At 37.0% G+C, this 24,740-nt stretch overlaps 1 pseudogene; it reads left to right on the top strand.

Moving 5' to 3' along the window:
* Window positions 1–24,740, top strand: part of LOC140515856 (casein kinase I pseudogene) — a 102,074-nt pseudogene that overhangs the window by 48,920 nt on the left and 28,414 nt on the right.

Below are 24,740 nucleotides of genomic sequence, written 5' to 3'. Positions count from 1 at the left end.
GCCCATTCCTTTTGCAGATGTGATTGGAGTTAGGAAGTGTGTTTTTATATAACCAGGCTAAAACTGCCTCTCTCCAAGTTCTATCAATCACTCCTGGTTTGGCCCAAAAGAAATTTTTCCCTTCTTTGAGCTGGTCATAGCCTCAGCCTTCTTCAAGCCCTATCAGTCCATCAGCCATGGAGATAAAGAAAGGGGGGAGAGGGAGGGTCTAAGACCACACATTATGTTATGGGTCAGAGGCAAGAAAATAGGGGGATTATTGGGGTTCTGGAGAGGGAGGGATATGATGCTGATGACATGTTCATTTTTATTTTTATTCTGCAGAGTTTCTATATCTAAATATCCCTCTCTTTCTTTCTGTAGGAAATAGATGTAGTTGTTAAAGTGCTGATGCCACTGAGTTTGAAAAGCAAGGAGACCATCCTTTTCTCTCATATAAATTAGTAATGACCAACTGAAAATTTCATTTCTTGAGTCTTGTTGTTTTTTTCCCATTCCAATTTGAATATATCATCATGCAGTATGGAAATTCAGTAACAATCTACAGAGGTCTCCTGGGAGAAATTGGTATAGAATATTTCTGAAAGAGTTGTATTTTGTTGTAAATGTTGGTTCTTTATACACGGCCTACCATATGTTGCCAAAATGTGTTAGCTCCCAAGATACTTGGATGTACCTCTAGGGTAGGAGCTGCCATATTTTTAAGGTAGTTTTGCCTATTTTTAGTGTTCGTTTCTTTTTAGATTCATATTTTTGAGGATTTGATATGCATATGTGTGATCCTAGGCAATATTTATGTAGCACCTATATTTTTCAGATGAATATCCACAGGACTGAAATCTAAACTCAGTTTTTGTTTTTACCTACTGGTACAGTATATACAGAGTATAATTCTCTACAAACTTTGGGAATATGAATCTCTGTCGCTGCCATTTGAACCCATCATCATGTTCTCATACACGTTCTCCTCTTCTTTTCTGGCAGGGTTTCAGATAAGCTTTCAGGACAGTATGCCCTGAATAATATTAACTTCAGTACCAATAAACTCAATAATTTGAAGTTTATTGACTCCATACATAGTCCTCTTGCCATGGAGTTAGGATAAAGTCCCAAAATCTCAACTAGAAAAATCTTTAAATTTTAAGTGCTGCCCCTAAAGCGTTCCCTGAGAGGTTCACTTGGGAAAAAAAGACCTAATTGTGACTCCTGGCTCTACAGCTCTCTGCCTCTACAACCCAGAGTCAGCAACATAATCTGGGCAAGCCTCAGTTTCCTTACTTGCTGAATTGAGAGTGTTGGATTATATGAGCTCTTAGGCCCCTTCCAACTCGAAATCTGTGAACCATTCATTAAAATAATTGTCTTTAGCAAATTGTAGAAGGTTAGAACCTGGTCCACTAGTTGATGGTTTCTGTTCTTCATCTCACCTCAATTCTTCTCTTCAACAAACCATTTACTAATTTGTCCTGTGTCCACTAGGTGCTGAGAATCCTCTTCCTTCTTGACCTGTCTACAGCTCCTGACACTGTCCATCACCCTCTTTTCATTGATACTGTTTTCTCTCTCAGTTTTAATGACACTGCTTTCTTCTAATTCTAGTCCTACCAGTTGGATATCTCCTTTTCCATCTCCTTTACTGGATCTTTATCCAACTCCTGCCTGCCAGTTGTGGCCCTCTTCTCTTATTCCACTCTACTGTTGCCCACAGTTACCTCATCAGCTCCTATTAATTCAGTCAACATTTCTATATAGATGATTCTCAGATCTTTTTTTCCAGCTCTTACCTGTTTTCTGCCCTCCAGTCTTGCATCTCCAATTGCTGATTAGAAATCTTGAATCAGATATCCCATAGACATCTTAAATTTACTGTATCCAAAGCTGATAGCAGTCATCCTTATCTTTCCCTTCAAATCCTTTCTTTCCCTTAATTTCCCTATTACTGTCAAGAGTACCACTATCTTCTCAGTCACTCATGTTCACCACCTAGTTGTCTTCAACTTCTTACTCTCTCTCCCCACTCCCCCCATTTGCAGTCTGTTGTCATATCTCGTCTTTTTTCCTTCACAGCATCTCTCATGTATATCCCTTTTTCTCCTCTGACACTGCTGCCATTCTGGTGTAGCCTGCCATTGCCTCAGGGCTGGACTATCGTAATAGCCTTCTCATTGACCTCCCTGCTGAAAGTCTCTCCCTATTCTAGTCCATTTCCAGCCCATCTATCAAATCGTTTTTCCTTAACCTTAGGTGTGCTCAAGCCAACCCTTCCCTCCATGTACTCTATGATCCAGTGTCCATGGCTCCCTTGCTGTTTTCTTGTACCAGACACTCCACTGGGACAGACTCCTTCTCTCTGTCTCTGTCTGCCTCACTCTGTTTCTCTCTATCTCTTTCTTCCTCTCTGTCTGTCTCTTTCTCCGTCCTTGTCTTCACCTCCTCACTTCCCTGGGTGTCTCTCAGTCTTTCCCATCCCCCTTAATCTTACTTCCTTTGTTCTGAGATTATCCCCAGTTTATCATGTACGTAACTTATTCGAACATAAGTGTTTGCCTTTTGTTCTCCCCTATTAGTGAGTTCCTTGAGAACCCAGACTTATTTTTTGGCCTTTTTTTGTATCCTCAGTGCTTAGAACATTACCTGAAAAATGGAAGGTGCTTAACAAATGTTTATTTACCAACTAAGGATACAAAGGCAAAAAAGGCCCCTGCTCTCAAGGAGCTTGTGATCTCTGAAGGGAAGCTATATACATAGATGAATAGATAAATCTAGAATAAGACTAAGACAAAATCTGGAAAGCTCATCTTGTCTGACCTCCTCAGTTTTATAAACATGGAACCAGAGACCCAGGGTTGTAAAGTGACTCAGCCAATGTCACACCAGGACTGAGTGGCAGAGCCAGGAGTCAAAGCCAGATCTTTGGAATTCAAAGTCAGTGCTTTCTCAGTTGTGCCCCTCAGAGTGATTTTTGTTAGGGAAGACTTTAGAACCTTCTCCTAGCTTGATGGTGGGAGGACTCTGTATGATGCTAATAAACGTCTATATTCTTCTGAATATGCTATCCTAAAAGTTTCTCTGAGAGTCTTTTAAGGAGAGGAGAATGAGAATAGGTCCAGATAGCAGCTGCAGCAGGAGGCAGAATGAGTGACAGAAAGGTACAATAACAACTGAAGGGATCAGAGAAAGAAAAAAAAATGTGTAGGAGACTCCCGTTGAACCAAGCCTCGAATTGGAGCAGGCAGAGTGAGGAAGGCCTGGAGGACACAGACAAGATGGCGTGCTGTGGATGCGGAACAGCGAGCCCTCCGGATTGGCCGTGGGCCTCCATCCAGAATCACTTTATTATAAAGGCCTCCCGTCACTGGACAGCGCTTTGTCTGCAACTTGAAGCCCTAAGAGGGAAAGTGACTTGGCCAGTATCTCCCATCCAGGATGCATCAGGGCAGCTCTCAGTCCACTACTACATGGTGCTTTCGTATTATTATCCTTACTGTGGCTGATGTTGGTGTTACAGTTCTCATCATTTGACCCTATCTCTCCTTTACCAGTGGCTCCCTTCCAACTCCTCAGTCTCCCTGAAAACCCAAGCTCATGCCCTCCATGTGAGCACGGACTACACTCTCATACCTTGTCTCACTGTTGAAAATGGCAATAGTTTTCATTTGCCATAAAGCATTTGCCCAGCTTTTGGTTTCCACAAGGTAAGCAGCAGCAGCAATTATAAAGAATGAGCTTCCTCATCAGGGTCAAGCAGCTTAGCTAGATTGAGTCCCATGGCCAATTTATAAAATTGGCTATTTTTTTAAAAGGACCATATGTTGAAAAGCAACTTTAGAAGAAAAGCTAAGTGATTCTAAAAGGTCAGGACACTGTGACTCTTATTCCATCTGCACCATCAATGCTGTCCCTTTGGGATCCCCCCCTTTACAGTATCAATGCTGCTTGTACCTTTGACATGGGGCAAGGTCATTTCCATAGGGACCAGCATTTCTGTCTTGAATACATGTGACTCCCTAGGAAAGGGGCACGGTGGGAAGAGTCTCCCACCTCTCACTTTGTTACTTTCCCTGCCCCTCACCCTATGGATATGGTGCAGAATCCATGATAACACAGTGCTCTGCACCATACAGGCTGTGTTGACCAGCTGACAAATAGAACCCTAGGATCCAAGTTGGAAAGGACATTAGGGTTCATTTAGTTCATCCCCTTCATTTTCCAGATAAGGAAACCAACTCTGGGAGAGGTGAAGTGACCGTCTGAGTGGAAAGTAGCAGAGCTGCGACTTGAACCCAGGCCCTCCGACTCCAGACAGAGTGTTCTTTCCACCATACCATTCAGGTACTGTCTCAAGTCCTTGCCTCTTTCCTCTCTATTATTTCTCATTTTGGAGATACTATGATCTCAGGTCAAAATCATGAGCCTCAGACCATCCAGTCTACCTTATCCTGCAGCAATAATCTTCTCTATCCCACCCCTTCCTCTCCACTCCTGCCAAACCATTCATGCTCTCCTTGAAGATCTCCATTGATGGGAAAATCAGGACTTCCTCCTGAGACAGCCCTTTCCTCATGGGGACTGTGCTCATCATTAAGAAGGTTTTCCTTTATATCAATCTAAAATTCAGTTCTCAGCAACTTCCACCTGTTGGTTATAGTTGGGGGACCAAGCAAGACAAATCCTTTTTCCACGTTAGCTATTCAAAGGTGTATTGACAGTCACCCCCCCCCCCTCCACCCTGCACCCAAGGCTTCTTTTCTTTAGGCTAAGCCCCTCTAGGTCTTTGACTGGTTCCTCAGAAAGCATGGTTTCTTTAAGCTTGATGACTCCTAAACCTTCATCTCTAACCCCAGCCACTCTCTCAAAAGCTCCAATTCCAGTGGCCTACTGGACTCCTTTGCCAACGTGCCACTGACCTCTCAAGCTCTTCATGTCAGGACCCAAACTCATCCACTTTCACCCCAAACCAGCTCTGAAGAATTGGACCTTTTTCATAATGATGTCATCATTTTCTCAGTCACCCTCCCTTGAGGCCTTCTCCTCCGTCACCTGTTACATCCACACAGCCACAAGACCCTGTTAATTCTTTATGCTTGATACCTCTTGCATCCATCCTTCCCTTTTCATTCATGCTCTTATCCCATTCGGGTTTTATTACCTTAAATTGATAGCAATAGACCCCAATTGACAGGCCTTTTGAATATAACAAAGACATTTTGAGAGCACAGTTATACAAGAGGACACTGAAGTTCAGTTTCACTTCAGAGAGGTCACTCAGGGAATCCATTTCCAAGGCAGGATTTGACCCTGGGGCTTCTTCATCCTCATTCTTCCTACTTCCAGCCCTAGTTTATCTTCCTGAAGAGCTACTCAGTCACCTCATTGGTTCAAAGCCATCACTGGCTACTCTTTGCATCCAGGAGAAAGTCCAAATCCCTTAGCTTGGTATTCAAGGCCCCCTCTATTCTAGCCTCACATTAATTTTCCAATCCTTTCTTCCATAAGACAGGTATTATGGCGAAGGATAGAAAATGAGTTCTAAAACCAGGAAGATCTGGTTTTGAGTTCTACTTCTTATATATACTGATTGTCAGTTCCTGACCATCTCACTTAACCTTGCAGTGTTCCAAGCAGTTCTTTATAGCTTTAGGTTTTTTGAGAAGCTCTTGGTAGGAGGAGTTTCCTCACTTGGAAGTTGCTTGTGACAAGGAAATCACACATCCAGTCCCTATTCTTCTTCTGTTACTCTTGTCTACAAATCCTGTTTTCTATCCAAACCAGACCATTCTCCATTCTTGGAATATATATTGTGCTTCCCCTCCTCTGTACATTTATTCATGCTCTTCTTCCACCTTGAATTGCTAGCATTTGTGTAGTGCCTCAACAGTGGCCCATTGCATCACAAATATTAACTCATTTGAGCCTTCTGGCAGCCCTGTGAGGCAAATAGCATTATTATCTCCCTTTTGTAGGTGAGGAAACTGAGTCTGGGTGATGTGAAGTGCCTTTCCCAGAGTCACATTGCTAGTATGTATCTAAGACAAGATTTGAATTAAAGTCTTCTTAACTCTAAGTATAGTAGATAGATTACATTATACTACCTATCTGTCTACAATGCCTTCCTTTACCTACTGATTAGAAAACTTGAAAACAAGCTTGTCAGCTTTGCAGATCATACGTAGCTGTCAGAGATATCTAATCTGATAGATGAAAATGTTAATATTCAAAATCTCCCTCTACAGCTTGGAACCAATGGGGTGACAAATGAGCATGATATAGTAGAAAGGGTGCTGAATTTTGAGTCAGAGAACCTGATTCCAAATCCCAGCTATTACTTATTACTTGCATGACTTAGGTCAAATGATTTAATTTTACTGGACCTCATTTCCTTTTTTCAGAATTTATTTTTTTTATTTTTCCCAATTACATGTAATAACAATTTTTGAATAATATTTTATTTTTTCCAATTACATATAAGAAGTTTTTAACATTTGTTGTTTTTAAATTTTGAGTTCTCATTCTTTCCTTCTTTCTCTCCCTGTCTCATCCTTGAAAAGGCACACAATTGACATAGATCATACATGTGTAGTCATGTAAAACATTTCCTTATTAACCTTGTTGTGAAAGAAAACATAGACCCTCAAAAAACTGACATGAAAAATAAAGTAAAACAAACTATACTTCAGTCTTCATTGAGACTCCATCAGTTCTTTCTCTGGATATGGATAACATGTTTCATAATAAGCCTTTTGTAATTATCTTAGGTCATTGTATTGCTGAAAATAGCTAATTCATTCACAATTGACCATTATACGATATTACTATCACTATGTACACTGTTCTCCTGGTTCTGCTTGCTTCATTTTGCATCAGTTCATATAAGACTTTCTAGGTTTTTCTGAAAGCATCCTGCTCATCATTCCTTATAGCACAGTAGTATTCCATCACAATCATATATCGCAACTTGTTCAACCCTTCCACAATTGATGGGCAGCCCCCTCAGTTTCCAGTTCATTGCCAGCACAAAAAAGTGCTGCTATAAATATTTCTGTACATATAGTTCCTTTTCCTTTGATATTTTAGGGTACAGATTTATTAATGATATTGTCATTTTTTGTCATATTAGCCTTTTTGATAAATATGAAATGGTATCTCTGAGTTGTTTTAATTTGCATTTTTAATCAGTGATTTAGAGCATTTTTTTATATGACTCTAGATGGCTTTTATTTCTTCCTCTGAAAACTACTTGTTTATATCACTTGATCATTAAGTGGGGAATGACTCACATTCTTATAAATTTGACTCAGTTCTCTGTATTTTTGAGAAATGAGGCTTTTGTCCAACAAACTTGTAAGAATGTTCCCCCAGTTTCCTGCTTTCCTTCTAATCTTGATTGCATTGATTTTTTTTTCAAAAACTTTTTAAATTACTGTAATCAAAATTATCCATTTTCCATCCCATAATACTATCTTCTCTCCCTTGTTTGGTCATAAATTTTTTCCTTATCTATTAATCTGACAGGTAAAACTTTCCGTGCTCCACTAATCAGTGTAATTTTTGTTGTATTGTAATCTGAAAATTATGCATTTAATATTTCTAATTTCCTACTTTGCTTATGAGGTTTTTCTGTACTAATACATGGATATTTACCTAATTTTTCTAAAATTTTATTAATCTCTTTCGTTTTTATTTTGTAGTTAGATTTATCGGTTTCTGAGAGGAAAAAGTTGAGGTTCCCCCATTAGTATAGTTTTATTGTCTATTTCCTCCTGTAGCCCAGTTAACATCTACTTCAAGAATTTGGATGCCATACCATTTGGTTCATATATGTTTAGTATGCTTTTAGCAAAATGCATTTTCCCTATTCCTTCATTATTTTCTTCAGCCATTGCTGTAGTTAGCATTTCTAGTACAGTATTGAATAATAGTGGTGACAATGGGCATCCTTTCTTTGTCCCTTACCTTATTGTAAAGTCTTCTAGCTTATCCCCATTACAGATAATGCTTGTTGATGGTTTTAGATACGACTTATCATTTTGAGGAAATAACCACTTATTCTTATGCTCTCTAGTGTTTTTAAAAGGAACGAGTGTTATATTTTCTCAAAAGATTTTTCTACATCTGTTGAAATAATCATATGAATTTTCTTGTTTTTGTTATTGATATGGTCAATAATGTTGACATTTTTCCTAATATTCTTTGTTTTCCTGCGATAAATTCCTACAACTATAAATTAGTGGTCATAATATTTGATCTCTGTGATATATTGTCATAATCTCCTTGCTAGTATTTTATTTAAAATTTTCATATGTGTATTCATTAGGAAAATTGGGCTATAGTTTTCTTTAAATTTTCATGGCCCTTTATTAGAGTTTTTATTTCATTATAATCTGAAAATTTAATACATTTAATATTTCTGACTTTTTGCATTTGTTTATGAGGTTTTTATGTACTAATACATGGTCAGTTATCCAACTTTTCTTAAATTTTATTCCTCTCCTCTCGTTTATTTTTGGTTAGATTTATCAGTTTCTGGGAGGGAAAAGTTGAGATTCCCCCACTGGTATAGGTTTACTGTCCATTTCCTCCTGTAGCTCATTTAACTTTTGCTTTAAGAATTTGGATGCTATACTATTTGGTACATTTGTATTTAGTATTGATATTACTTCATTGTTTATGGCACCTTTTAGCAAAATGTAGTTTCCCTGCTTATCTCTTTTAATTAGATCTATTATTGATTTTACTTTGTCTGAGATTATGATTGCTTCCCCTGCTTGTCGTACTTCAGCTAAAGCATAATGGATTCTGCCCTAGCCCCTTATTTTTACTGTGTCTCTCTGCTTCAAGTGTATTTCTTATACACAACATATTGTTGGATTCTAGCTTTTTAGTCCATTCTCTTATTCACTTCCATTTTATAGATGAGTTCATCCCATTCATATTCACAATTTTGATTACTGTGTATTTCCCCCATCCTATTTTCCCAATATTTATCCTTCTATCTCCTTCCTTTTACCCTGTCCCTCCTCAAAAGTATGTTTTGCTTCTAACCACCACCTCCCCCAATCTACCCTCCCTTCTATCAGTCTCCCTGTCTTATCCTCCTTCTCCTCTCCTTCTCTGTACAGTAAGATAAATTTCTATACCCAACTGAGTGTATATCTTTTTTCTTCTTTGGGCCATTTTCAATGAGAGTAACATTTAAGCATTGCTGCCACTATGCCCCTCCCCTATCCTTTGCTCCACTATAAAAGCACTTCCCTTTGGGTCTCTTTTATGTGAGATAACTTACTCCATTCTACATCTCTCTTACCCCTTTTCCCACTTCATCCCTCTTCCTCATCCCTTCAATTATTTTAAATCATCCCATCATAGTCAACTCACTCCCATGCCTTCTGTCTATGTATACTGCTTCTAACTGCCCTAATAATGCTAAAAGTTTTAGGAGTTACAAGTAATCATCTTCCCATGTAGGAATGTAAACAATTTAACCTTATGGAATCCCTTATGATTTTTTCCCCTGTTTACCTCTTTCTATGCTTCTCTTGAGTCTTATATTTGAAAGTCAGAATTTCTTTTGACTGACCTTTTCATCAAGGAATGCTTGAAAGTCCTCTGTTACATTAAATATCCATTTTTTTCCTCTGAAGAATTGCACTCAGTTTTGCTGGGTAGATGATTTCTTGGTTGTAATCCTAGCTTCTTTGCCCTCTGGAATATCATATTTCAAGTCTTCTAATCCTTTAATATGGAAACTGCTAAATATTAGGTTATCCTGACGGTGGCTTCATAATTGTTTATTTCTGGCTGCTTGTAATATTTTCTCCTTGACCTAGTGAGCTCTGGAATTTGACTATAATATTCCTGCAACATTTCATTTTGGGATCTCTTCAGGAGGTGATTGGTGCATTCTTTCAGTTTATATTTTACTCTGTGGATCTAGGATATCAGGGCAGTTTTCCTTGATAAATTATTGCAATGTGATGTCTAGGCTCTTTTTTTTTGTTTTTTGATCATGGCTTCAAGGTAGTCCAAAAATTCTTAAATTTTCTCTCCTGGATCTATTTTCCAGGCCAGTTGTTTTTCCAGTGAAATAGTTCACATTTTCTTCCACTTTTTCATTCTTTTGACTTCATTTTTGTTTGTTTCTTCATGTCTCATGAAGTCATTAGCTTTCACTTGGCCAATTCTAATTTTTAAGGAATTATTTTCTTCAGTGAACTTCTGTGCTTCCTTTTCCATTTGGTCAGTTCTACTTATGAAGTTCTTCTCTTCAGTGGATTTGAGTGCCTCTTTTACCACTTGGCCAATTCTGTTTTTAAGGTGTAATTTTTTTCAGTACTGATTCTCATTTCATAATTTTCTTGTGTCACTCTCATTTGTTTTCCCAATTTTATCCTCTAGCTCCAGGCCTGACCACCATTGCAGAGAGACAGATCTTTCCTGATGACCTCCTAAATTGTCTTGCCTGGAAAATATTTTCACCCTGACCTTTTGTCGTTTCTGCTGCTCTGGAATTCATTGTAAGGTGTTATTTTAAAGTTGTTGGGAGGGGAACTTGGGAGAGCTCAGGTGTGTTCCTGTCTTTTCTCCTCCATCTTGGCTCTGCTCTCCCCCTAATTTTCTTCCTTTGTAAAATGAGGGAGGTTGGGTTTGATGATATTTAAGGTCTCTTCTAGCTTTAAATCCTATATCATCATAGCATTGGAAAGGACCATAGGTATAGCTTAGTCTAACTCCCTTATTTCATCTTAGCATTAACTTCATTTGGGATAAATGTAAAGTTCTGTATCTAGCATAGTGCATTTAAGCACTATACATCTGGACATCCTAATCTAGAATCCCACTCTCACAGATTAGTTGGGTTCTTGATCATGGAAGGCTGTTCTCCCTCTCAGTGTGGTTCCCCCTCAAAATTATCATTTGAGAATAATTTTAGTCATCTAGTCTTAAGTAGTTTTTAGAACAGGGTATTTACTAATTCTGCACAGTAAGAACAGTTGCAAAACCTTCCCCAAAACTCTGTGACACACTCTCCTACAAGTACATACAGCCTAGAGGAAAGTGAACTCATGCTATGAGGGAACATGTGGCAAAGGGGAAGCTTCCGGGTTTCTGGAAGTCCTTTCCTCCTATTCCTTTTAGACATGATATTGCTTCTTTGTGGATCCTTGTGGAGCTGTGAATCTGTATCCAGTCTGTCTTTGGCTTTCTGTACATTAACTGCCATCAGCTAATTCTGAGATGCTGTCAGGACACTAATGGGAATTCAAGTATCCTCTTAACCCTTTGAAGTTCAAAACTACCAAAGCAGAGTAGGGGGGAGGAGCCTCAATTGAGTTGGATCTAGGTTCCTCTTCAAGGGGTTCAGCTAGAGCATCATGCTTTCTGCAAACTCTAAGATGACTCCATTCTCAGTTTGCTTACTTTATAGATGAGCCCTAGGGCATGACCAAGCTTCCTCAGCCTATCTGAACCTTTTCTCTATGCAACTCCACTCTAGTTCTAAGGTTTTTTTATGTTTAGTCTAAAACCTGTGATCAAGATTGATTACTTCTTTTTACCTGATTAATGTAGCAATATGTCTTATCACTTACTTTAAGTGGGAGAGGGTCACTGGTTTGAATAAATCGATGGAGACTCCATCTCCCCAAGTTTGATACTTACTGTCCCCAGAAAATCTAATAAAGTGTGTTTGGCAGAATCCATGGTCCAAAATCCTAGCCTTCAGGTTTAGATAAGTTTTGACCTACATGAATGGAAAAGTGTCTCCTCATTGATCAGATCATAGCTACGTAGGTGTACAGGAATATATACTAAGAACTGGGCATTGGTAATAATAACTTACATTTATAAGACCATCCCAAGTTTTCCTTACTTCAGGGAGAGTAATTAACACATTGATTTCAGGATGATGAAATTTTTTCCTACAGTAGCTCCCAGGGGTCATCACACTTCCCATGGAAGTGTGGTTATCTGCATTTGTGAAGCAAGTCATTATGAGGATGAAATTTTAGGTCCTTAACATATTGTAGAAAGGTTTACTGAATGACTTTCTCACCAAAATAACCTGTAACATCTATTTTTTACAGTTTACAGAAGAGGAAACTGAGGCTCAGTAGGACGAAGTAACTTGCCTGTGTTGAAACAGCTGGTAAGTTTCAGTTATTGAAGCTCTTACACCTTGCCTTACTTGCTTCTCTGTTGGTTCCTAAGTCCAGAGTGCTTCTAATAGGTTGGTGGAAAGATTGCCCACTTCCTGTGAAGTTTAGGGATCTTTGGAGAACCTGAGTTCAAGTAAGTGGTCCATTAACACATCAGTAATGAAATGGTGGACCAAATAATTGTTCTTTAATTTTCTAAATTTGACTTGACATTTGAAAATCGAAACAATACAGTTCCAGAGTTTGAAGTGAGCTATTAAAGGAGGGAGGAGAACTTCCTAAAATGATTTCGACTTCAAATTGACTTGTAGCATGGCTATAGGCTAAGGCAAAGAAAAGCCTCAAGGAAGGAAAGAAAAGGATAAAAGAAGAAGAAAAGGTGTGATGAAAAGTTTGCTCTCTCTTTGCAGAAGCTCAGATTCTAGGACCAGTCCCCAGATAGGCCAGTTTGTCCTTTGGTATCTTACAAACTTCACTTTTTCATGAAGCTATTGCACATGGGGGAAAAAAATCATTCATCTTGAAAGAGCCTTTCAAAATTGAAACCAGGCCTTTCAAAAGATACATTTTCATCCTACAGATATGCTTATCTTTAAAGGTGGTTAATAAATAGGTATATGCTTATAAAACTCCACCATGGCCTGTGTGTTCATGACTGCAAAAGGAAAGGATTTGGCCTAAGTAGGAGACTCAAGATGGTCCAGTGAAAGCCATGTGGGTAAACCATAAAGAGTTATAATGATGATTAATAAAATGTCCAATTAGCATAAAAACCTGACAGGCACTTAATGAAATGAGAAAATGTGCCAAAGACAATATCTTTTCGGTTAATATATTTTTATCTTCATTTTTGTATTGAGCTTGGACTTCCTTGCTCAGGTTATTGTAGAAACAACTTGAAATATGGGGCTTTGGAAAGTCATCATTCAGCCTCGGGATCTAAGCACTACAGTTGGCCTTGAGGCCCCTAGCACACTCATCAGCACCAGCACCTCTTGTTTCTCCAAGAGAGTATTTTAAAAGTTGACCCATCCTCCGACAGAGCCAAGCTTTAAATAAGTGACTCTCTCTATACACATGCAGGCATGTATGTATGTGTATGTGTGTGTGTGTATATATGTACATATATATGTGCATTATATATTATGTGTATACACATAATATAATGTATGCTTACACATCTATTGGTATATTTATGTGTATACATATATACATCTATGGATGTATATTTACATGCATTGTAATATATACATATATGCATATGTAGACATAAATAGCCACACACAGATTGTGCAGATGCATATACATGTATATGTGTGTATGTATAACCATAGCACGTACCTATTTATATGAATTTATTATCTGTTACATGTAAACACGTGCATTTGTGTGAATGCACATAATACTTGCATATTTATACATACACATAATGCATATGCATGTACATTTCTATATACATACATTTCTTTAGTGCATGTTTATATTAAACATTTGTAGACACTTTCACATACATATTTGTATGTGTGCATATATATTTGCATGTGTATATACACCCACATACACATGTATTTGCATGCATGGTTTGTGTATTACATACACGCACACTTATGTTTACATGCATTTATGTGTGCACACATGCGTGTATACATGTATACATACATGTGCACAAATACACATGTATACATATGTAGACATACATATATGCATGCATATATAATTAAATGCAGGAATTTGCATAGAAGACCAGATGATCTCAGAGAGGGGAGATTGAACAAAACATGAGCCTCCAGATACAGACAACCTTTATTAGTTAATTGAAGGACAGGCCTTAAAACTTATTTTGCCTTTAGGAGCTGATAGACCTTAATGGGGATTTTGTAACCCTAAGTATTTGTTTCCAAAGGCTTTGGACAGAGGCATTATTCCTGATGAGCCAGAGGAAGGGTCAAAGGTTCAAAGATAGACAAAAAGTTCTACTTAGCTGCCTGGCTGGGACTCTAGAGGGAAAGATTCTTTTAGACTCTGAGTTCTTAACCTTTGCGGCATTCTGGATGAACCCTTTGGGCCATCATCTGGTGAGGCCTGTGGACCCTTGCTCAAAAAAAAGGTGTTAAAGGTATAAAATAAAATACATGGGATTAGAAAAGAAACTGCTTAAATACAGCTTTCAAAATTTTTTTTTAATTCAAGGGCCACAGGTTTAGAACCCCTGTTCTAGAAAGAAAAGTGACACAACTCAGACTTAGGACTGATCAATTCCTTTCATTAGATCCTGCTGATTTTCACGGGTCTGATATCTAGGGGTATGAACACCTACCTTTTTCACTGAAATGACTAGTCTACCCTTTCTCTTATGGGGATGGAAGAGATGTTGCATATGAGCTGAGGATTCAGGATTGAGTGTTTCAGTGAAAGTAAGTGTCTGGCTAGATGGACCTAAAAGTTTATTATGATTAGATCCAGAGCTGTCCAAAGGGTCTTTGAGGTCATTTAGTCCAATCCCTTCCATTTATTTTATTGACTCAAAATTTTAATAGATTTGTAATCTAAATTCTCTGTGTGTGTGCATGTGTGTGTGTGTGTGTGTGTGTGTGTGTGTGTGTGTATTCAAAGTTCCTTTATCTGGTTCAGATAAAAGCAAGATTCAGATAAACCTGTACTCACACACTTACCTTTATATTGGCATAATCTCAGTATTTTTTGTGGGGGAGTGCAGCCCATTTTTGATAAATAGTAAGTTTCCTCCCCTTCTTCATTTTTGCCATTGTATATTTCTTTTCTCCCCCATTTTCTTTATTTTCTTAAAATAAAATAGCACAAAACTGTATCTAGGTTCTGAGTTAGTCTCTTTGACCCTTGAAAACATTGGAATTTTAAAGGAACAATGGTCTTTTCTCCCCATTAGGTTGTAAACATTTGATCATCTTTTAGCCTGTTCAGATTATTGAATTTTTAGAAATTGTTCTTGTATCTTGGATTTACATTTCAAAAACTCTGTCCAATTCTTTTCCCTCCATCAGAAATGCTTTGAAAGACTTTGGTTAAAGGTACCTTCATTCTCTTATCGTATTAATACTGAGTTGTACAGGACATTATCCTTGGTTGTAAACCTTTTTCTTTTTGGTATTTAGTATTTCAAGCTTTCTTATCTGTGAGGGTAATTGTTATAAAATCTTGTGTGATCTTGATAGTAGTTCTTGGCACTTCTCTCTTTCTTCCTGGTTGCTTTCAGTACTTTTTTATTTGACTTAGAAGTTTTGCATCATTTCTGGTTATATTTAATTTGAATTTTTCAAAGAAGTGATCACTGGATTTTTTTCCTATTTTCACTTTACACTCTAGATCTAATAGTTCTGGACAGTTTTTATGATTTCCTGTAATATTATAGCCAGTGCTTTTGTTTTATTATGGGTTTAAGGAAATCCAATGATTTAAAAAATATTTTTATCATGAATTTGAAAAGCATCAATAAACTTGAATATTTCCATTTACACAGAATAGAATAAACGAGGGTTATCTTGAAACTGTAAATCTGTTATGTACAGATTGTTCTTTAAATATATGTCAAATGCAGCATGGTAGTACCAGTAGTGTTCTGCTTGTCTGTGTCCTCTTTGGAACCTACTGAAGCATATTTCTGCATTAGCCATGTTCCCCCAAAACGCAAGAAAAATAAAGAAAAATGTGCTTCAGTCTGCATTTTTAGTCCATCCGTTCTCTATCTGGATGTAAACAGTATTTTTCATCATGAGTTCTTTAAAACTATAGTGGTTCATTGTGTTGATCAGAGTTTACTAAGTCTTTTACAGTTGATTATCTTTACAATTTTGTATTATTGTGTAAATTATTCTCTTGGTTATGCCACTTTTCCTGGTACTTTAGTGTAGTGCGAAAGGTGCCACTTGCCCTTTATGTGTATCACTAATTGATAATGTATCCACTCCATTGGGACATAAAGTCTTCTGTGTCTCATGGAATTTCAGATATGAACTCTTTCTTTGTTGGACACCAACCAGAGCCAGTGCAATCCTTGGTATGCTCTAGGTAAGCTGGTAAGGTTTTGCTACTGAAAGCCATGACTCTTATATTTTGCTTGACTCAACCATAAGATAAATCTTGGCATGCTATGAAATGCTGATTTTTTTTCTATAGTAAAATATGTGCATTTCTAAAAAGGCAGATAAAATAATGTCTTCTGGTGTATATTTATCCTCCTATCTAGATAGCTAGATATCTTGTCTGCCTGTAGTATGGGCAGGGAGAAAGTCTTGTCAGCTTAGCTGGACTGCTGGGGGGGAACATAGACTTACGGGCTAGAAGGTATGGAAAGAATCCTTGCCCTTTTTTTGTTCCTTCCTCAAAGGTCTTTTCAGCACAAGTGGACTTATTGCTGTCGTAAAGTGCTTGATTGACAACCTGTGTAGAAGGGAAGCTTACTGTTCAGAAAGTAGATCTTAAGTAAGGAACCACCATATGAGCTCACCTTGCTGCTGCGAGGTTGCTCTGTGTTTATGATTCATTCAGTTCTTGGCTTTTCCATTGAGTCTAGTGCATAGGAGACCAATTACCTATTTGTGAATTTGGGAGGCGGATTACCTCTCCTTCAGGAACACAAATGAGAACTAACAACCCCCTCCCTCCTCTCTTTGTGGATAACCAAATAGCCCTCTGGGAATTTTTGGTCTGCTGTACCACCAAGCTTCTCAATGGTATCATGTCCTGTTATTGCTCTCAATGACTCTTCAGAACCTCCTGAATTATATGTCTTTAGAATGAGACAGATAGGCTTATAGAAATGAAACCTATTCATTTTTTAGAATTGTAAAAATTATTTTTATTTTAATAAGCAGTCAGAAAATCAGGGCATATGCTTCTATGATAGGACTTGTCATGGCGGCTCCTGACTAGGGAAAAGATTTTCAATTTCTGATGCTCAGACTTTATGGTCACTATATAAAAATAACTCTGAGGGCCATTCAAAAATGCTTTGGGCAGGAGTTCTAACATTCCCAATGATCCTACAAATCTCCTTCTTGTATGCTTTTTAAGTTATTTAGTTCTGAATCAGCAGTCTAAAAGTGTGGTTAAACACTGCAGGTAACTATTTCCCATGAAACAAATAGGAAGGAAATCAGGTTATGGTGAGGGCACCCAGCAGGACTTTTCTACTGTCTACTCAGTGTCAATGTAAACTGATTTCTTTAAGAAAGACACTCTGGGAAAAGAGAACAGATTGCAAGAAACATGTTCTGCATGCAAGAAAGAGCAAAGAGATAGAATACATGATACTCTGAGATAATTATGCAAAGACAGAAAAAAAACTGAAGAAAGAGGATGGCAACAGAATAACAATATTATAGCAGGTGGGATTTGCCCAACTAGGTTTGCTTGCAGCAGCACAAAACAGATAATACATGAGCATTCTGGCTCACTTTCTTTCGTGCAAAATAATTGCTAGCTCATAAGTTCCTGATGGTTTCTTTATCATGGTTCATGTTACTCAAATTGCTATTTGCTAGGCACCAGGTTTGAGCTAAATAAAAAAATGCAACATATACCAACTTTGGAGCAATATACGCCTCAAGAAGCAGCCTAACAAAGCGTAAAATTCGATGCATGTGGCTGGGAGAAATAAACAGAACTCAGGAAACTGAGGTATATCTGTGGTTGTACCTTTAATTAGCTACATGCTAGTTAAACATAGCAGTATACAGGAAGGAACAATATCTTATACGGTCAAAATTTCCTAGTGTGGTGTAAAGCAGTAAATGGCATCCAGCTACTTCATTGACTAGAGGTGGTACCTTCTTAGGTTGGTACAATTATAGTACTCAGGGGGCACTCTGACCTTTGAAATTCAACCTGTGACAACGATCTGGCACTGACAAAGGTGACAGCTCCAGCAGCTTGCATAGTCTACGCTAAGTGACTACTTCTTGCCCAGTTTCATCCAGCTCACTTTATTGAACAGATCTCTCTAGACATTTTCCTTGGGAGGAGACAAGCTAGGCAGTGAATGTCAGCACCATCACAGCTACAGCAGAGAATTCTGGTCGTGCTGAGAGAAATCCCTGTTCCCCTTAGATACCCCCAACAGCACACCAAATTGATTCTTTTTTCAAAAGTTCCATTTGCTCCTTGTGGCTCCCAAGGCCTCCTTCATTTGATCTCCTCCCCTGTTTTACATCCTTTACAGTTAAAACAGTCACATAATATGCCTAGAGATGCTTAGTGCACATTTGGCTCTTCTCTTGACTCTTGTTTTGCATGCCACTCTAGCTACTGTGAGTGGGTAAGAAGAAAAGGGAAACTTTACTCCTTTTAGACAATAAGCGCAAATGTCTTTCTTCAAGAGGCAGTGTGTTATAATGGGTAAGGACTTGGATTCATGAAGACCTGGGTTTCACTCCTACCTTTAGTGCTTTACTACTCAGATGATTATGGGGAACTTATTTAACTCCTATGAACCCCAGTTTCCTCCTCTCTAAAATGGAGTTAACTATTTGGTACTGGCTGAAGAAATGACAAAGTTCATTAGTAGAACAGATTTGGTAAATAGGACCTAGAGACCATCAAACATGGTAGGATAGTGTTTGATAAACACAAGCACATCACTTATTTGGGTAGGGGTTGTCCTTCAGCCAAAATTATGGGAAAACTGCAAAGCCGGGAGAGTAACTTCCACGGGTTCCTCACCTTTTTTGTGTCTTGGGCACCTCCAGCAGCCAGTCTGCCAAAACCTATGGACCTCATCTCAGAATCATGTCTTTAAATGCAGAAAATGAAATACGTAGGATTACACAATATTGAATGAATTTATATGAAGTATTTATTTTTAAAAGTTCATGTTTTTCAGATTAAGAATCATTGGTTAGATGAGCATTCCTTCCATACATGACAATAAAACTGCAAATGTATATGTGACCTATATCCAAATGGATATAAAAGTTCATACATAGAGAAATTAGCGGAGATGATTTATGCTGGCAAGGAGCATTCATTATACATTTACTTTGCAGGCACTGTACTAAGTGCTGAGGATACAAATATAAGTAAGCAAAGAGAAAGGTATTCCTTGTCTCCAATGAGCTTACATTCAAATGGAAGATGAAATCACATGAAAAAAGTGGGATGGACAAGGTTTCTGTAAGGTTCTAGAGAGTCAAGAACCCAGCCAGGAGAGGAATGAAGCATGGTTGGCCTGGGATCATCCCTAAAATGGGGCCCTGGAAGGAATTCACCAATGGGAGGAGAGGGTTGACGTAGCAAAGGCATGGTCCAGGATGAGAAAGTCCAAGACAGTGAGGGAAGTTCCAGGGTGAGAAGGCAAGTAAGGCATGATGGCACAGCTGCCAGGGAAAGGAGATCCTCTTCATAACTATGGATAGTGGAAGAATCCTTGATTAAACAAGGGGTGGAGGGGATCACATTAGATAAAATAGATGCTTTCAGTTACGTAATATGGAAAACTGTTTTTAAAGCAATATAAATGCAGTTAGAATTTTAAGGAAAACCTTTAAATAGGAATCATTTTTTTAACAAATATCTCCGATAAAAGTTTGATATCCAAGGCATGTAGAGGCTATACAAATATATAAAAACAAATAACATTTTCAAATACATTATAGGTCAGAGGAAGGTAGTTTTCGAATGGACAAATGTAAATATCACCAATCAAATGAAAGCACACTCCAAATGATTGATGACTAAGGAGGCATGTATTAAATACTTACTCTCTACCATAAATGTCCTAAGCACTGGGGATGATAATAAAAAAGCAAAGAAAGTTTTTACCCTCAAGGAGCTTACAGTCTCTAATAGGAGAAGATGTCACATATAGCGGAGTGGTGGTCAAGGAAGACTATATTGGTTTGGAAATTTACTAATTGTTAAGTAGATTTATATAGGAATAAGTTGACAGAGTTAATTCAATTATGAATCCAGAACTGGATAGGGTGGCAGAGGGCAGAGGATACATGCAGAGCAGAAACGCTGCCGGCAAGGAAATGACCATGCAATTAAGTGAGGCATGGCTGGATCTGTGCCTAGATGTAGAGGGGAGGGAGATGGTTTACTAGCCGTAAAACCTGACAGGGCAGGAGTTTCAGGGATGAAAAGGTTAATTCCTTCAAGAGCAAGTTTTCTAGTTGTTGTCAGGACTGCTGGTGAGAAAATGGCCAGAAATCTGTGAATCAGCAACAATAAGAGCAGTTTAAAACAACCATGAGCTTCTGTTCTGTATTCAATAGATTGGCAAAGATGACAGAAACTGAAAATGAAAATTGTTGGAGGGGTTGTGGAAAGACGGGCTGATGTACTTTTTTTTTTTTTTAATAAGCATTTATTGTTATCTTCTTTTTCTTACATCATCATAGTTATCGCAAATATCCTTCTTCTCCCTCTCAGAGAGCTATCTTATATAACAAACAGTATTTTTTAAAAGGAAAAAATCAGCACAAATGATCGATACAGGACATCCCACCTCCACAAAGGGCATGGTTGGGGGTATCTTCTCATCTGTCTTTATATGCCATGCTTTGTCTTTATAATTTTGCTATGTTAAATTTTGATTTTTTTTATTGTGTAGTCTTTCCATTTACATTATTATAGTTTTGTGTATGTTGTTTTTTTGGTTCTGCTTACTTCACTCTTCACTAGTTCCTGTAGATCCTTCAATGCTTTTCTATAATCATCACATACATCATTTCTTACAGCACAGTAATACTCCATCACATTCGTGCACTACGATTTGTTTCGCCATTCCCCTGTCTACTTTGTTTCCAATTCTTTGCTATCACAAAAAGTGCTGCTGCAAATATTTGATGTTTAGAGAATTTCTTTATAGCTTCTTTGGGATATAAGCCCAGTAATCACACCTCTGGTTCAGAGTGTGGGAATTTTAATCACATTATTTGATAATTCTAAATTGTTTTTCAAAATGGTTGTACCATTTCATAGTTCCATCAATAAACAAGCATTGCCATTTTTTGGTCATTTTTGCGGATTTGCCGGATATGAGGTGAAACCTCAAGGTTTTAAAAATTCATATTTCTTTTATTATTAGTGGTTTGTAGCACTTTTTCAAGTGGTTGTGAAAACTTTGCATTTCTTTTGAGAACTGTTCATTCATATCCTCTGACCACTTATCTATTGGAGTGGTAACTATTTTTTATTTTTATGTAAATAGGAGGATCACTAATAGTTTATATTTATGTGTGTTTGTGTGTATATGTATATGTGTATGTATGTATATGTCTTAGATACCAAACCCTTATGAGAAAAATTTGATAAAAAGCTTTTTTCCTTTTATTCAATCACTTCCTTTCTTGTCCCATGTGTGTTAATTTTGTCTGTGCAGAAGCTTTTTAGTTTCAAGTAGCCAGTTATTTATTTTATGTTTTGTAATTGCCTCTATCTCTTGTTTGGTTGAGAGTACATCTGCTACCTGTATCTTTGAGAGGCATATGATCTGCTTTCCTTCTAATTTTTTAACATTCTGATCTTTAATATTAAGGTTGTATATTCATTTAGAATGTATTGTAGAATATCATGTAAGGTGTTGGTCAAAGCTCAGTTTCTTCCAGACTGCTTTCTGATTTTCTCAGTAATTTTTCTCAATAAGAATATTTTTCCTAGGTAATTTGTTTCCCACTTTATCAAACACTGGGTTATTAATTTCCATTCCTTCTGATTCTACCTTGTCTACTCTGTTCCGTTGATCCATCACTCCATTTTTAACTAATGCCTAATGGTTTTGATAATTACTGCTTTATGATATAGTTTTAGATCTGGAAGGGCTATTCCCTTGTCATCCCTATATCTTTTCATAATTTCCCTTGGTGTTCTAGGTATTTTGATTTTCCCAAATGAATTATTGTTATTATTTTATCAAGTTTTATAAGGTATCTTTTTGGTGATTTTATTAGTATAGCATTGAAATACAAATTGGCTTTGGAAGTATTGTCATTGTTATTATATTGGCATTGCCTAGCAATAAGCACTAAATATTCCCTTTGCTATTTAAGTTGTTAATTTCTTTAAAGGGGCACTTTGGAATTTAATCTATACAAGTTTTTTTGTGTGCTTTGGTAGGCTGATCCCCACATAGCTTATTCATTTTTTTTACTAATTTGGAATTGTGTGTTGTTATTATTAAATAGAAATGTTGTTGATTTTGAGGGTTTAATTTGTAGCTTGCAGCTTTTCTGAAGCTGTTAATTCTCTCGCTTAGTATCTTTGCTGATTCCCTAAGATTTTCTAAGTATACTATCAGAGCATAAGCAAATAGGGAGAGTTGTAGTTCATCTTTGTCTATATTTATGTCTTTAATTTTTTCTTCTATTGCTGTTACTGCTTTTGCTAGAATTTAAAAAAATCCCTAAGTCAGATAATAATGGGGAAAATGGATATCCTTGCTTCAGTCCTTTATTTACTGGGAAAGGTTTTAGTGTATCTCCATTGCAGATAATGCTTTTTTTGTTTTAGATTTTTTTATAATGTTAAAATGTCTCTCTCTATCTGTACTTTGTAGGGTTTTTAGCATAAAACAGTGTTACACTTTCTCAGAGGCTTTTTCTGGTCTCTTGAGATGATTGTGTTGTTTGGATGTTTTGTTTTTTAATATGATGAATTATGTTGATAGTTTTCCTAATCCTTGCATCTAGGATGGTAGAGAGTAGAGACCCCTCTTGGTCATAATGAAGGAAATATTGGATAAATTGCTGTAGTCTGATAGGATTTTGTTTAAAAAATTTGAGTCAGTATTCATTGATAATATTGGCCTATAGTTCTCCTTTTGTATTTTATCTTTGACTGGTTTAGATGTTAGGACTATATTTGTCTCATAAAAGATTCTGGTAGGAGGCTTTCTTTCTTAATTTTTGAGAATAATTTGTGAAGTATGAGTACTAACTGTTCCTTAAAAGTTTGATAGAATTCTGTGATCAGGACCAGTTTTTTTTTCCTTTAGTAGTTCCTTTACAGCCAGATCTATTTCTTTTCCTGACATTGGGTTATATAAATTATCTGCCCCTTCTGATATTCTGGATATTTTATATATTTGTAGGTATGCCTTTGTTTTGCATGTGTTCTCAGTTTTGTCAGCATATGAGTACACATTTAATAATTATTATTATTTTTCCTGGTTTTGCTGTGATTTTATCTTGTTCATTTGCCATTTTATTGATTTTCTGCCTACTTTTTAATCATATTAGCTAAAAGTCTATCAATTTTATTAGTCTTTTCAAAGAATCAGCTTTTAGTTTTATTTATAATTTATGTAGTTGTTTCCAGTTTATCTATTTCCACTCAAATTTTTATTATCTTCTCATCTGTGCTTATTTTAGGTTTGTTTATTTGTTAGCTTTCTAATTTTTAAAATGTATATTCAGTTCATTAATCCTCTCTTTTTCTGTTTTACTGGTGTATATTTGTAGTGATAGGATTTTTTTCCCCCAGAACCTCTGGTATGTTGTTGCTTCATTATTATCGTTTTCTTTCTAATTATTATTAATTATTTCTGTCATTTGCTCTTTGGCCCACTCATTATTTTGTATTTCACTGTTAAGTTTCCATTTGGGTATGTATCTTTTTTTGTGGCCCTTGAGCCCATGATTTTTTTTTATTGCATTATGGACTGCAAAAGATGCATCAACTCTCCCTGCCATTTTCTCTTTGCCTTAACACATAGTCAGTTTTTGTAGAGGTTTCATCTGGCCCTGAGAATATGTCCCAATCAGAAGACTCCATAAGTCTTTTAACTCTAGTTCTCCAAAATTTGTTCAGTTCCATTTCTGTTGGGTTTATTCACTATTGTGTTATTCTCTCTGTTTTCTTGTAGCCAATAATGCGCTTTTTTGTGAAACTATAAATAAGTACTATCATTCTAGAAGCAATTTGGAACTGTACCCCCAAAGTCATTAAATTGTGCATGGTCCTTGACCCAGTGACACAACTGCTAGGCATATAGCCCAAAGGGGTTGAATACTGAGGTAAAAGATCCATATGCATGAAAATTTTCATAACGCTTTTTGTTGTAGCAAAGAACTGAAGCCCATGAATTAAGGAATGACTAAACAAATTATGGTATAAGAACATAATGGAATATTATTGTACTGTTAGAAAATGTTAATATTAAAAATGTGCAAGCCTCCACTGATGTGCTTTCTATTAAGAAACATTTTAGAAGGCATTTATGAATTGTTGTAGAATGAAATGAGCATAATCAAGAGAATCCTTTATACATGTATAATAATGTGAATGAAAACCACTTTAAAAGACTTAAGACCACTAATTAATCAGTGCAATGACCTATCATGACTTGAGAGGACTGATGATGATGAAAGATGCTTCCCATCTCTTGGTAGAGAGGACAAGGCAGCATGGGACATATGCTTTTAAACATGAGCAAAGTGTTGATTATTTTGCTTGACTATATTTGTTAAAAGGGAGGGCTTCAGCTGGGGAGGGAACAGCTGTTGGGAGGGATTGTTGGTGAGTAGTGATGATGATACAAAAAAGGGAGAAAATAATGTTTAATGACACTTTTAAGAAATAGGTAAAGAAAGTTGAGAAGGGAACATAGAT

The sequence above is a fragment of the Notamacropus eugenii genome, chromosome X, assembly GCF_028372415.1.
Source record: "Notamacropus eugenii isolate mMacEug1 chromosome X, mMacEug1.pri_v2, whole genome shotgun sequence".
Lineage (NCBI taxonomy): Eukaryota > Metazoa > Chordata > Mammalia > Diprotodontia > Macropodidae > Notamacropus > Notamacropus eugenii.
Note: the sequence above shows the minus strand (reverse complement) of the source record. Positions and strands in the feature narration are given on the sequence as shown.